A 12477-nucleotide genomic window follows, 5' to 3' on the forward strand; every position below is an offset into this window, starting at 1 on the left:
TCCCAACCCCACAGGACTGTGTTAAAGCACAAGCCTCCCTGCTGCCCTTTCTGGACTTGGCAAGTGCCCTTTTAAACAAGTGTTTTCAGAAGCCAGGTTTTTCTCCTTGAGCTCCTTTCTTCTCTAATCGTGTCTCAGAATTCTTCACTGTCTTATTATCTCTTCAGTACCTTGAAAGAGACTTTTAAAAGAATTTCGCCCAGCATTTCTAGTAATCCTCAGAAGAAAGGTTAGTTCAATTTCTTCTTCCATCATTACTGGAAGCATAAAAGCAACCACCTTTTATAACCAACACTTTCATAAAGGTGTTATGTTTTTAGCCTTTTCAGCATAACTATATATCTTTGTAATATATTATTTTTAAGACCAAAAACTTAGAGAATACCTCCAAATGATATATCATACTGATCCCTACTAATATTCTACTAGCCAAAATATGTTACCAATGACTAATTTTTGGGTCTATTATGTATGGCAAACTTACACATATTATCTGTAATTATAAAAAAAAAAAAAGTATGTTTTAAGTGGGTGATATTGCCCCTGGTGAACAATCTTGGGGAAGTAGCTTGCCATGTTCACACAGTCAGTAGAGGGTAGAGCTAAGACCAGAATCCATATTTTCCTGACTGCAGAGGCTTAAACCTGACTTTGTTGCACCTCCTCACTTTATTTTCCTCTTATAAGTTTCACCAATTTTAGTAAGGCATCATTTATTAATCTATAAGATAGAGCATCTATATTAAACAGTATAAAGTTTCTAACAAAAATTAAAGATAGAACTATTGTATGATCCACCAATCCCAGTTCTGTGTATTCATCCAAAATAATTGAAATCAGGATCTTGAAGAGATATTAGCACTGCTATGTTCATTAAATCACTATGCGCAATAACCATGATGTGGAAAAAACCCAACTGTCCATCAATAGGTGTATAGATAAAGAAAACATGGTGTGTATGTTAGTGAGTCCAAGCTCCCTCTGCTTGCTGCACAACAGGCCAATAAATCAGGAGACAAGGTGTTGAGGCAAAGAATAATGACTTTATTTGGAAACCTGGCAGGTGGAGAAAATGGCAGACTAGTGTCTAAAAAGAACCATCTTATCGGGGTCTGGATGTCAGTTTCTTTCATAGAACAGAAGGTGGGAGGAGGTGAGGAAATAAAATAAAAAGGCCATAAGTCTTGCAAATATCTCCTGGAATGGCCAGCCTCGGAGAGGGGACATGCTAATTTCTTCTTTCTTGCAGCTATTCACAGGTGGACAGGGTCAGGATGCTTCCCTGAACAAAGGCACTTTGGTTTAACATTCAGGCAGAGGGGCAGGGTTCCCGGAGGCAGGCCATTATGTACACACAGTGTCCTTTTAGTGAACAAAAGCAACAGGAAGCAAAGCTTAAAGTAAAGAAACAGATCCAACATGGAGTCAGGATTGGCTCTTCCCTGTTATATGTACATACAATGAAAAACTACTCAGCCTTAAAAAAGGAAGGAAATTCTGCAACATGTGACAACATGGATGAACCATGAGGACAATTATGTTGTGAAGTAGGCCAGTCACAGAAAAACAAACATTGCATTATTCCACTTACATGAGCTATCTAAAATAGTCAAATTCATAGAATCAGAGTGGAACTATGGCTGCCAGGAGGAGGAAATGAGGGGTTACTAGTCAACTGGCATAAAGTTTCAGTTAAGCAAGATTAAGTTAAGTTTTAGAGCGCTGCTGTATAACATTGTATCTATACTCAACGACAATGTATTGTATAATGAAAAATTTGTTAAGAAGATAGATATCATGTTAAGTGTTCTTTCTACAATAAAAAAAGAAAGGAAGGGAGGAAGGAGTGTAGGAGGAAATAAGGGACGGGAGGAGGGAAGAAAAGAAAGAAAACATGATGGAGAACACACCAGACTCTTTTCAGTCCTGTGATACTACAGTCTAAGGAGAGAAAGGAACATCATTCAATCACATAAATGCATACGGAAAAACAAAATTTGGTAACTGTCATGGCGGGGGAAGAATAGAATGCCATCTGGTTAAAGAAGAGGACTTCTTTCCATTATAGCCTCAGGATAGCCTCCACAAAGAAGGGAAACTTGATCAGAGGTTTCTGTTTCTAATACAAAGATGTCTTTGAATGGTCATAACTTCTATCCTGGTAGTTAGATTGCTGAGAATGGTCTGTCTCTATGTCTCGAGCATGCATTCCCAACAGAGGTGATATCACCCTCAAAGCAGCAAAAATTGGTCCTTGTGGAGGTGAAAAAAAAAAATCTTACTTTTTATGTATATATATACATACAGCATATCTGTGCTATTAATGTTTCATAGAGGAGGGGGGTGGCTAGAAAAAAAAATCTGAAAAGGCCCCTTAGGGAAGTGCTAATGAAATGAATGTCAAGAAACCCTGGTCCAGAGTTTTTCATAGTTTCTCAAAAAATACTTATTTAATGCCTCCCTGCAAGAGAGAATTGGTAGAGGTACAAGGGATACAACAATGGGTAAGATAAACATGGGCCTTTGAATGATAGCTGAGGAGAAGACGTAAAAACAAACAAGAAAATAGAGGAAATAATTACAAATAATGATAAATGCTATGAAAAAAAGCATACAGGGGCTTGAAACAGAAAATAATCAGGTGAGACCTCTTTGATTGCAAGGCCAGGGAAGGCCTCTCTGATAAGAGCTCTGGCTTTAAAAAGAGAGGTTCTGTAGTATGGACCCTAACAGTTATTCTTTCTTTCATAATGCAAGTGCCTGACTTAAGCTTTGACTGCTGAGGCATCCACTTTAAAGAGCTACTTTGAATAAACACATTGCCAGCCACTAGATAAAAGGCAGCACCAAAGCCCACCCCACCGCCCTCCTTTGCCCCCCAGGCTCCTTTGTTTTAGAGATATTGGTTGATTTTGATAACTGGCCATTTGGGCCTCTTGTTTTTTTTCTCTTCCTGTGCTTTAACTTCTGGATTTTATATTTTAAATTCACCAATAAAGAGTGAGCCCTCAAAACACTAAGCCCCACCCTCCACCCCAATAAAAGTAGAACCCCAGCACATGACCTCACAGTGTAGCCCCAGGTGTGCCATGTGCTTTCCAAGACCTGTGAGTAATAAACTCTTTTTTTTTCCAAAGTTTCTTCGTGGTTATTGCTGAGGGTGTCTTGCAATCATCATAAGAATCACAAGGGCCTGCCCAGGCACAGCACTGATTATAGGCTGAGATGGGGCACAAAACAGTTTCCTACCTAATGCTTGTTCTTTTATCTCCTAATTTGCACAGATCTGGGAGGAATTTAGGGGCAGCTCCTTTTGTAGTCGGTGAATTTTTAAAACTTTTTCCTCCTCAACAACTTTGTGCCAGTTTATGTAAGGTCAAAAGGCTTTCATGTCTGCTTTGACACTTTGACTTTTTGTGACTTACACCATAAAACATAGCAGGACACCACAGTCACAAGGTATGTCTATATTAGGAGCCTTATGCAGAACCACATGTTGTATGAATTCAAGGTAATGGAAGGGTTTTTCCATTTGAAAAATGAAAAAAAGTTATTTGAATACTAGCAAATCTATAGCGTGGCATTTCAGAGAACCCAGCACAGCCTTGGAGACATTTCTCCAGAGAGAGTTGAGCTGCTGGAAGATAACTGTTAACGTCTAAAACTGCCGGGGTTGAAATACAAACAACATTTAGGAAGGTAGTTGTGTTAATTTTTCAGAACCTGAGGCAAGATATGATTCTTTTACTTCCCCTTTTCTAACTCTTGCAGATCTCATCTGAGTACCTCCGTTCTGTCCTCTTTCGTGGATGAGAAATAAGCCCGGCTTGTGGTGAGAGAGACTTTCCCTGCCCTCAGCCAGGCCAGGTTCCCATGTTTCTGTGGCTGCTACTGGTGATCCTGGGTGAGTAGATGGGTTGAACTGGGACAGGGACCTCAGTTCCTAATGTCAGCCAGGGAAGACCAAGGAGCTTCTGTCTGTGCTTCCACTTGGGGTTCAGAGACAGATAGCAAGTGTCAAATGAAAGAAAAATGAACCACGTATAAGTTCAGAATTAAGTTTTATTAAGAAACGTACTGAGGACTATCGCCCAGAAGACAGCCTCTCAGATAGCTCTGAGGAACTGCTCCGAAGAGGTAAGGAAGGAGCCAGGATATATACAAACTTTTTGCTAGAAAAACATGTAGTCAAGCATCAAAAGATTACTGCTAATCACAAATAAGAGAAATCTCAACTTAATGATTTTAGTGCTTTTCTCTGTATGGGAAGATGCAAGAATCTGGGGTCGTTTAAAAATTTCCCTTAGATATACATCTTAACTATCTAAGGACCAGTATATCCAAAGCACAGAATGTTTCTTGTTTTTCTCCATCCTGAATTCCCCTTGGAGCTCACTGTTGGGGGGCAACTGCAGTGCCTAATGGCTTGATCCTTATAGAACTGGAATGGCAGGCAACATTTTTTTCTTTACAGTGCCCTTTGTTGGTCATAAATTTGACTAAGGTTTGGGAGGCATTTCATGACCTATTTGTCCCGTGGCGCTAAGAACACTTATTCCTAAGTAAGGCGAAGATCTCAGTGATAGGTCATTCATGTGCTATATCTGGATTAGGCCCTGTTAATAACCTAAAGTTCTCTGGATCACCTGTCTTACTAGTCTATTATGATCCAGGAAATGTTTTTCCCTTGTTACTTCTTCCAATATCTAGAGTTGCACTATTACAATTATTCTATATAGAGTTATATATGTGATCATTGCCTCAAGACTTTTAGCCATCATTAATTTTGTTGGAGGCCTGGTTACACATCAGGTAATTTAAGAGACAACAATATTACAAAATAGACAGAATATAAGTAATATAGCTCAGAGTGGAGCAGAGAGAGACACAAAGCATAGTTTGAAAACAACAAAGAGAGAACAGATTAAAATAATGATTAGTATAACTAGTTGTAATCTGGATTGCAATAAGCCATAAAGTCCAGAGGGGAGCCAGCTGGAAAAGCCAAATTCTGGAGGGATCAGGTAGAGAGAAAAAGATAAATATTTCATCTTTGTTTACAAAGGTATACTTTATCAATTTTTTGTAGGTCATAGTGTAAGAGGAAAGGTTTTCTGGAAAATAAAGATTAAAAGTCAGTAATATTTCAGAAAAAAGTTATAAAATACAAATTGTGTTTATTAGTTCATTCAGTCCCATGTAATTGATTCCTGCTGATCTGGATGAAGTCATCAGGTTTTCCATTAGAGTTTTGTAATTTCTTACCCAGTTCAGTGGTATGATCTAGAAGTCATCAGAAACCTTATTTGTCAAAAAGTCCTTTTTGTGAATCTTCTTGAAGATCTTGATTTTGTAAAAGCATCATAGTAAAACAATGACTGTCTATAAAAGACAAAAGATTTTAAATGGCATGGTTAAATATCTGATTACAATATAACTGACAAAGAATATACAACATTCTGTGACATACAACATTTTAAGATAATAGTTAAATTATGACTAATAACACTATACCAGGACATACCGGATTTTTAGGAATTTCATATAATTTTTAGAAGCTCTATATTAATGACATATACCCATATAATATAGCCTAAGAAAGTTTATCACAACTTATTTGACAATATTTCCCATGTAATTTAACATACTCAACAAACCTAATTAGTTTAATATCTCTCTTTGGGATGTTTCAGTGGCCCTTTGAAGCATCACAAAGTTAGCTAGAAGTCAAAAGAATTCATTTGGAATTTGACTTGGGAAGTTTGTCAAAGATATCAAAAGGTTTTTAAAACACTTGGTCAAATAGGATCATAGGTCAGTGTGAAACAATACTTAATTCACTCAACCAACGTGACAATAAAAGATTTTAAAGGCAAATACAGAAAGCTACAACAAATTACTTAAAAGGTAAAGAAACTTTACAATCTGTTATCAAAAGCAGATCAATATTCCAAGAAAACTTTGTTCTCTGAACTTGGAGAGAAACCCAAATTCTAGTTTTGTACCAACTTACTTTTAATATTTAAATTTATTTACTCAGTTAAATTTTATTTTAATTTTAGCCAGTCCTGACCATGCACAAAACTCTTTTCTCAGGGTTACTTTCCCACAAACCTTCTGTAACTTTATTTTTTACTTTCAGATTTAGTCCTGTGTTTTTTCTTCCTTTTTTTCTCTCCAGAACAAAATGACTCTCTTTTCCCATAACAAAATGTCCATTCTTTATGTCCTTTTCCTTTCATGCAAAGTTGTTGCCCTTATTAATTTTAGTAGTTTTAATTATATATATTAATTAGAATTCTTAATATTTAAGTACTGTAATTTCTAGTAAAAGCTAAGAAGTAAGCAACGATGCACTGTCTTTTACATTAGCATTCTGTAGATTGGCAAACTTACAAATATTATTTATGATTTCTAAAAATACGTGCTTTTTTATAGACTATTTTTTAGTGTGGCACCAAACATTTTTATTAATAGTCCTAAATATCTTTAGTTTCTCCGCAAAATGAAGCCTATATTCAGTAATTAATATTTCAGTATCTTATTTTATTTGGAAATGGTCTAGGTATTTAATAAATTTCCATCATTTAAATTCACTTAGCAAAATTCTAAAGTTTCAAGTTACCAAAAATCTAGAGAAATTATTTTTAAGTAGATATACCATAAAACATAATTATTCTTCAAGAGTTCACCTAAAAGCTCTTACCCCATTTATATCTATTTAATTCATTTGTTCTCAACAATTATGTTTAGATTACCCATGAAAACTTTGAGACATGAGACCAAGTCAGCCACCATCCCAAGCTATTTTTCTCACTGATAAATTTTATAATAGAGATAATATGACCTTATTTGACTTTTAGTAAACCTAAGTGTAATAAAAGTAAGACATATCTGTATTAACTAAACCAACAAACTTGAACTTTAATACCGAATATTAATTTAATATTGAATATTTCCCAGATCATGTGAACTTGAAATTCATTTGGGTTAGTTTCTACTACATTTAAAAATATTTAATTTGTAAATGCCTACTTTCAAGTCAATTAAATAGAGCTCTTCTATAAATTTAATTTTGATAATACTATCTGAAAGTAAAGATGTATCATTTGTATAATGTACACACAGATGTATAAACAGACATAACTAGAGATCTCATAGCTTCATTTTAAATCTGAGTCATGAATCAGGTATTACAATATAAACTTACTAATTTATAAATGACAGTTGGTGTAAGTTAAATTTATTTGCTCAGATAATTAAGGCTTTTTACTATTTGCAGAAAAGACTGAGATTTGTATCTGTCCTTGATAAATCCTTAAGGAGGCCGTTAATTCGATTTTGGGTGAGGGAGCCTTTCAAGCAGTTTGAGTTTGTTTGTTTGTTTTTGTTTTGTTTAGTTTTTATTTATTTATTTTTTTAGATAGGTAAGCAGTGGATTTATTTATTTATTTTTAAGTTTTTTGATTAATTTTTATTGGAGTATAGTTGCTTTACAATGTTGTGTTAGTTTCTATTGTACAGCAAAGTGAATCAGCTATACACATACATATATCCCCTCTTTTTTGGATTTCCTTCCCATTTAGGTCACCACAGTGCATTAAGTAGAGTCCCTGTGCTATACAGTATGTTCTCATTAGTTGTCTATTTTATACATGGCGTCAATAGTGTATATGTGTCAATCCCAATCTCCCAATTCCTCCCATCCCCACCCCTTTCCCCCTTGGTATCCATACATTTGTTCTCTACGTCTCTATTTCTGCTTTGCAAATAGGATAATCTATACAATTTTTCTAGATCCCACATATATGCATTAATATACGATATTTGTTTTTCTCTTTCTGACTTACTTCACTCTGTATGACACTCTCTAGGTCCATCCACGTCTCTATAAATGACCCAGTTTCATTCCTTTTTATGGCTGAGTTTATTTAGAGAGATACACTTTCCATAGACAGAATGCGATTCGTCTCAAAAGGCGAGATGGCCCTGGGAGAAACACACTACACAGATAGAATGTGGGCCATCTCAGAAGGCCAGAGCACCAACAGTTTGAGTTTTATTGATAAAAGGCCTCTTTTTTCCTTTTTTCCCTCTTCAGCTTCAGATTCAACCTGATTGAGCTAATTAGGCTCAGTCTCAGGTCACTGTGGGCTGTATTTACATTTCTGATTTGTAGATTGGCAAGACAAAGACAGTTGCTTTTAATTCCCCAAAGAACTGGTCTGCTGCCTAAATGATATTAAAAGATTGATTTGCCCAATTACATTTTCTTTCATTTGCTTTTTTAATATCAGCAAGAAGATTTTCCACTAAACTGGAAATCAAGAGTTCTATGTTCTAGAACTTTGGGATTCAATTTATCATGCCTTCAAAAATTTATGCACAAGGTATTCTACAAAGACCCTCTTTGTGCATGCACAAATTAAACAGAGCAATTTACCCTAGGGGCAAAAAATATTTATTATTGCTTTTATTAGTCCCTGAATGTTGGCGCCCAGTTTTTACTTTATACTGTGTGGGTGCAGGTAACTCTATTAGTTTCTTTCTTTTTTTTTTTTAAATCATCTTTTAATTTAATTAATTAATTATTTATTTTGGTTGCACCGAGTCTTAGTTGCAGCTCGCCAGCTCCTTAGTTGTGGCATGCAAACTCTTAGTTGCAGCATGCATGTGGGATCTAGTTCCCTGACCAGGGATCAAACCCAAGTCCCCTGCATTGGAAGGCGGATTTTTAACCACTGCGCCACCTGGGAAGTCCCTATTGGTTTTTTTTAGTATGTTTAATTAATACTGCCTAAGGGGCAGATTTATATGCCCTGTCTTATAATACCAGTCAGGGGAAACATTCCTCATAGAGATGTAATGTCTATCCCACAGTACAATTAGATAAAAGAGATGTAACCATCTTATATAAAGCCCATTCAAATACACCAGTTTTTATAAGATTTTATTTCAAATTTATAACTCTTATACCTTTAACTTAAGCCTCCATTAGGACCCCATCAACAAGTCTTGGTCTTACAAGGAGTCCAGAAACTTTCCTTTTTATCCCCTGGCCATTTTATCCATATCTGCATAAAAAGCTTTGGGGTCCCCAGTGAGGGGTCAAGTCAAGAGACACAAGCCCTTTTGTCAATCTTAACTTCATTAATTGATCTCACTGTTGTCCCAAGCAAATGCTAGTCAGGTATCTCAGTGTAATTTTCTCCCAGCCTTTAAATTTTGTTTCAAAACAGGGGTTAATAGAGTGCACTTTAATGTTGGGGGGACTACATGGGGGGTCCCTTTGGTCTATCCAACCCCAGGTAGTGTATCAAAACTTTTGTTTTAATCCCATCAAAATCCATTTTATTTATCCCATTTCCTAATAATCATCTAAAGATTTCCATTCTGTTGGGATAAGTCCCTTTAAAATTTTCACCCTGTTGGGAAGAAGTCTCTTGACTTTCCCCTCAGTTTCTTCTTATTCCCCTGTTAATCAACCTAATTAACATTAATTAAGCTAATGTTTTTATTAGCACCTGCAAGAACCATTGAAGGGAAGCTGAGACCACAAATAAGGCGTCCTAAAACAGTTTTTATTTGTTAGTTTTAAACTAAGGGAGTTTTTAAGGTTACCTGTTTTACATATGTATGTATATATATATATTTTGCATCTACCTTTTAATTTGGTATTTTCATAGGCACCAATAAAACAGCTGTTTAAAATGAGAGCTCTCTAAAAATTTAGCAATTTAGAAGTTTCTCCAATTTAAAGAATCCAGTGTCTGGCCATTGATGAATAGTATCTTAATAGCGACTCAAACCAATAAGATGCAAGAGGCATCCCCACAAGAGAGTGCAAAGAATGCAGCCTTCTCAAAATACAGAAAGTTTACTCCCCATAATAGTCTAAGAAACTAAAGGTCTTTTTTGTGCAGGTAGACACAACAAAGGTTGAGATGACAAGGCCCCTTATGGGCTGGGACTCCTCCTAACAAATTTTCCTGAGAGCTGGCACAGCCAGACAAAAAGACTGCTTGGAATCCCAGTCTATTCAGCTGGCTGCCAAATGTACACCATATGTGTACCTTCTGGATGGCAGAGACCAAGCTCTCGAAACACAGAATAAAATGCCTAAGAAGATCAGATATAACATTTACATCTCAAAAGCACAGGGAGAGAAATGCAAGTTCCTCCTAGAAGGGCTTTTGTTCCTTTAAGGTCAAAATTTTGAAAAGATGTTTTATCAAGCTGGCTTTCTTCTAATCATTTTTAGAATGTCAAAAGAACCCTATCTTGGCCATTTTAGGGCAAGATTTCCTTTAATTCCCAATTAAACAAGTATTCAATATTTGTAAGTATAAATTCCATATGTACATAAACATGGCTGGAGTGTTAGTCGGAGGCTGGCTTTCTGATGCCCTTCATTTTACCCAGTCCAGAGGCTCAGTGTCTTTCAACTGAGTAAATCCTTGTATCTTTTAACCAGGCTCCCCCAGTATCTTTAAACTGGGGTGGAGGTGATTTTGGAGAGGCAGAAGTGAGTGGTGGCATGAAGCTAGATCTTAATTCCCTGCCCAGGAATTGAACCTGGGTACCCTGGATGAAAACCAGGAATCATAGCCACCAGACCCCCTGGCTCTTGCCCCCAGTGAAAAATGCATTTCTCACGGAGGTAAAAACTGTAAAAACAAGTACAAAGTTTATTATTAGAGACATAGCACAACAAGTGGGAGAGCCCACAGAGAAACAGTTTGTTTAGCAAGGCAGAGATGCACACCTGGAGAGAAAGGGTGTGGGCATCCTCCCTAAGGAGGAGGAGAGCAGTAAAGAGGCAGTTAAGTCATTTATATAGGGCAGTTCTTCCGGGTCTTTGTTTACCTTTGGCCAATTATCTGGCTTCTTTTTCCACACCTGACCTGCCCTAGGACCCTCCCCAACATGTGTGTGCAACTTTTTTCCAAGATGGATTTCAGCCCAAAGGCCTATGGGGTGGCCTTAGCATCACATATTATGGGGTGGTGAGCCCTCCTTTTTGACCCTCAAGGAGACTTTCTGTCCATGTGCAATGTCTCCCTTGCCCCAAGAAGGGGAAATATGTGACCTCTTGACCCTTTACTCAAACAAGGTTTAGCCCCTCTCTGTTCTAGCCATGACTGTTATCTTAAGGTGGCCCCGAGCAAGGGCAGCCAGGGAGGGGGACACAGGGCACTGGAACCCAGCAGATCCTCTCCTGTTATTCAGCTGTACACACCCTGCATGCATACACGTGCACACACACACACACACTTGCACGCATGTACACATGAACAGAACTGAACACAGAGTGGAGACTCCCAGCCCGGGTGGCATGTGGTTGGGCTTGTCAGATCACCCCTCAGCCTTTGAAGGTGTCCACAGGAGACAAAGCCTGGCTACTTACACTGTCTCTGTCATTGCTTCCATTTTGGAGAGCAAACAGGAGACTGATTTTCAATGTTTAACCTGGAGCCCATCTATCTCCTGTCCCAGGAAATACAAACGGGAGTCTAGCTGTAAGCGTCCAGCCCGAAGCCCACGTTTTCCTGCCACATGAAATGTAAATGGGAGGCCAGTTGTAAATGTCTAACCTGGGGCCCATCTATCTCCTGCCTCAGGGGGAGGGGAGACAAATCCCTGTTATACACCACAAAATAGAACTAACTCAGGATCATCAACCAATAATTGGGAGATCCTACAAACAATAAATGCTGGAGAGGGTGTGGAGAAAAGGGAACCCTCTTGCACTGTTGGTGGGAATGTAAATTGATACAGCCACTATGGAGAACAGTATGGAGGTTCCTTAAAAAACTGAAAATAGAACTACCATGCAACCCAGCAATCCCACTACTGGGCATATACCCTGAGAAAACCATAATTCAAAAAGAGTCATGTACCAAAAATGTTCATTGCAGCTCTATTTACAATAGCCAGGACATGGAAGCAACCTAAGTGTCCATCAACAGATGAATGGATAAAGAAGATGTGGCACATATATACAATGGAATACTACTCAGCCATAAAAAGGAATGAAACTGAGTTATTTGTAGTGAGGTGGATGGACCTAGAGACTGTCATACAGAGTGAAGTAAGTCAGAAAGAGAAAAACAAATACCGTATGCTAACACATATATATGGAATCTAAAAGAAAAAAGAAAAAAAAATGGTCAGAAGAACCTAGGGGCAGGACAGGAATAAAGACACAGACCTACTAGAGAACGGACTTGAGGATACGGGGAGTAGGAAGGGTAAGCTGGGACAAAGTGAGAGAGTGGCATGGACATATATACACTACCAAACGTAAAATAGATAGCTAGTGGGAAGCAGCCGCATAGCAGAGGGAGATCAGCTCGGTGCTTTGTGACCACCTAGAGGGGTGGGATAGGGAGGATGGGAGGAAGATGCAAGAGTGAAGAGATATGGGGACATATGTATATGTATAACTGATTCACTTTGTTATAAAGCAGAAACTAA

General features: G+C 37.6%; 1 pseudogene; it reads left to right on the top strand.

Moving 5' to 3' along the window:
• LOC133087050 (Fc receptor-like protein 1) overlaps positions 1-8118 on the top strand; it is a 55663-nt pseudogene extending 47545 nt beyond the window's left edge.
• Positions 8119-12477: the final 4359 nt, after the last annotated feature.

This window comes from Eubalaena glacialis, chromosome 3 (genome assembly GCF_028564815.1).
Source record: "Eubalaena glacialis isolate mEubGla1 chromosome 3, mEubGla1.1.hap2.+ XY, whole genome shotgun sequence".
NCBI classification, from domain to species: Eukaryota; Metazoa; Chordata; class Mammalia; order Artiodactyla; family Balaenidae; genus Eubalaena; species Eubalaena glacialis.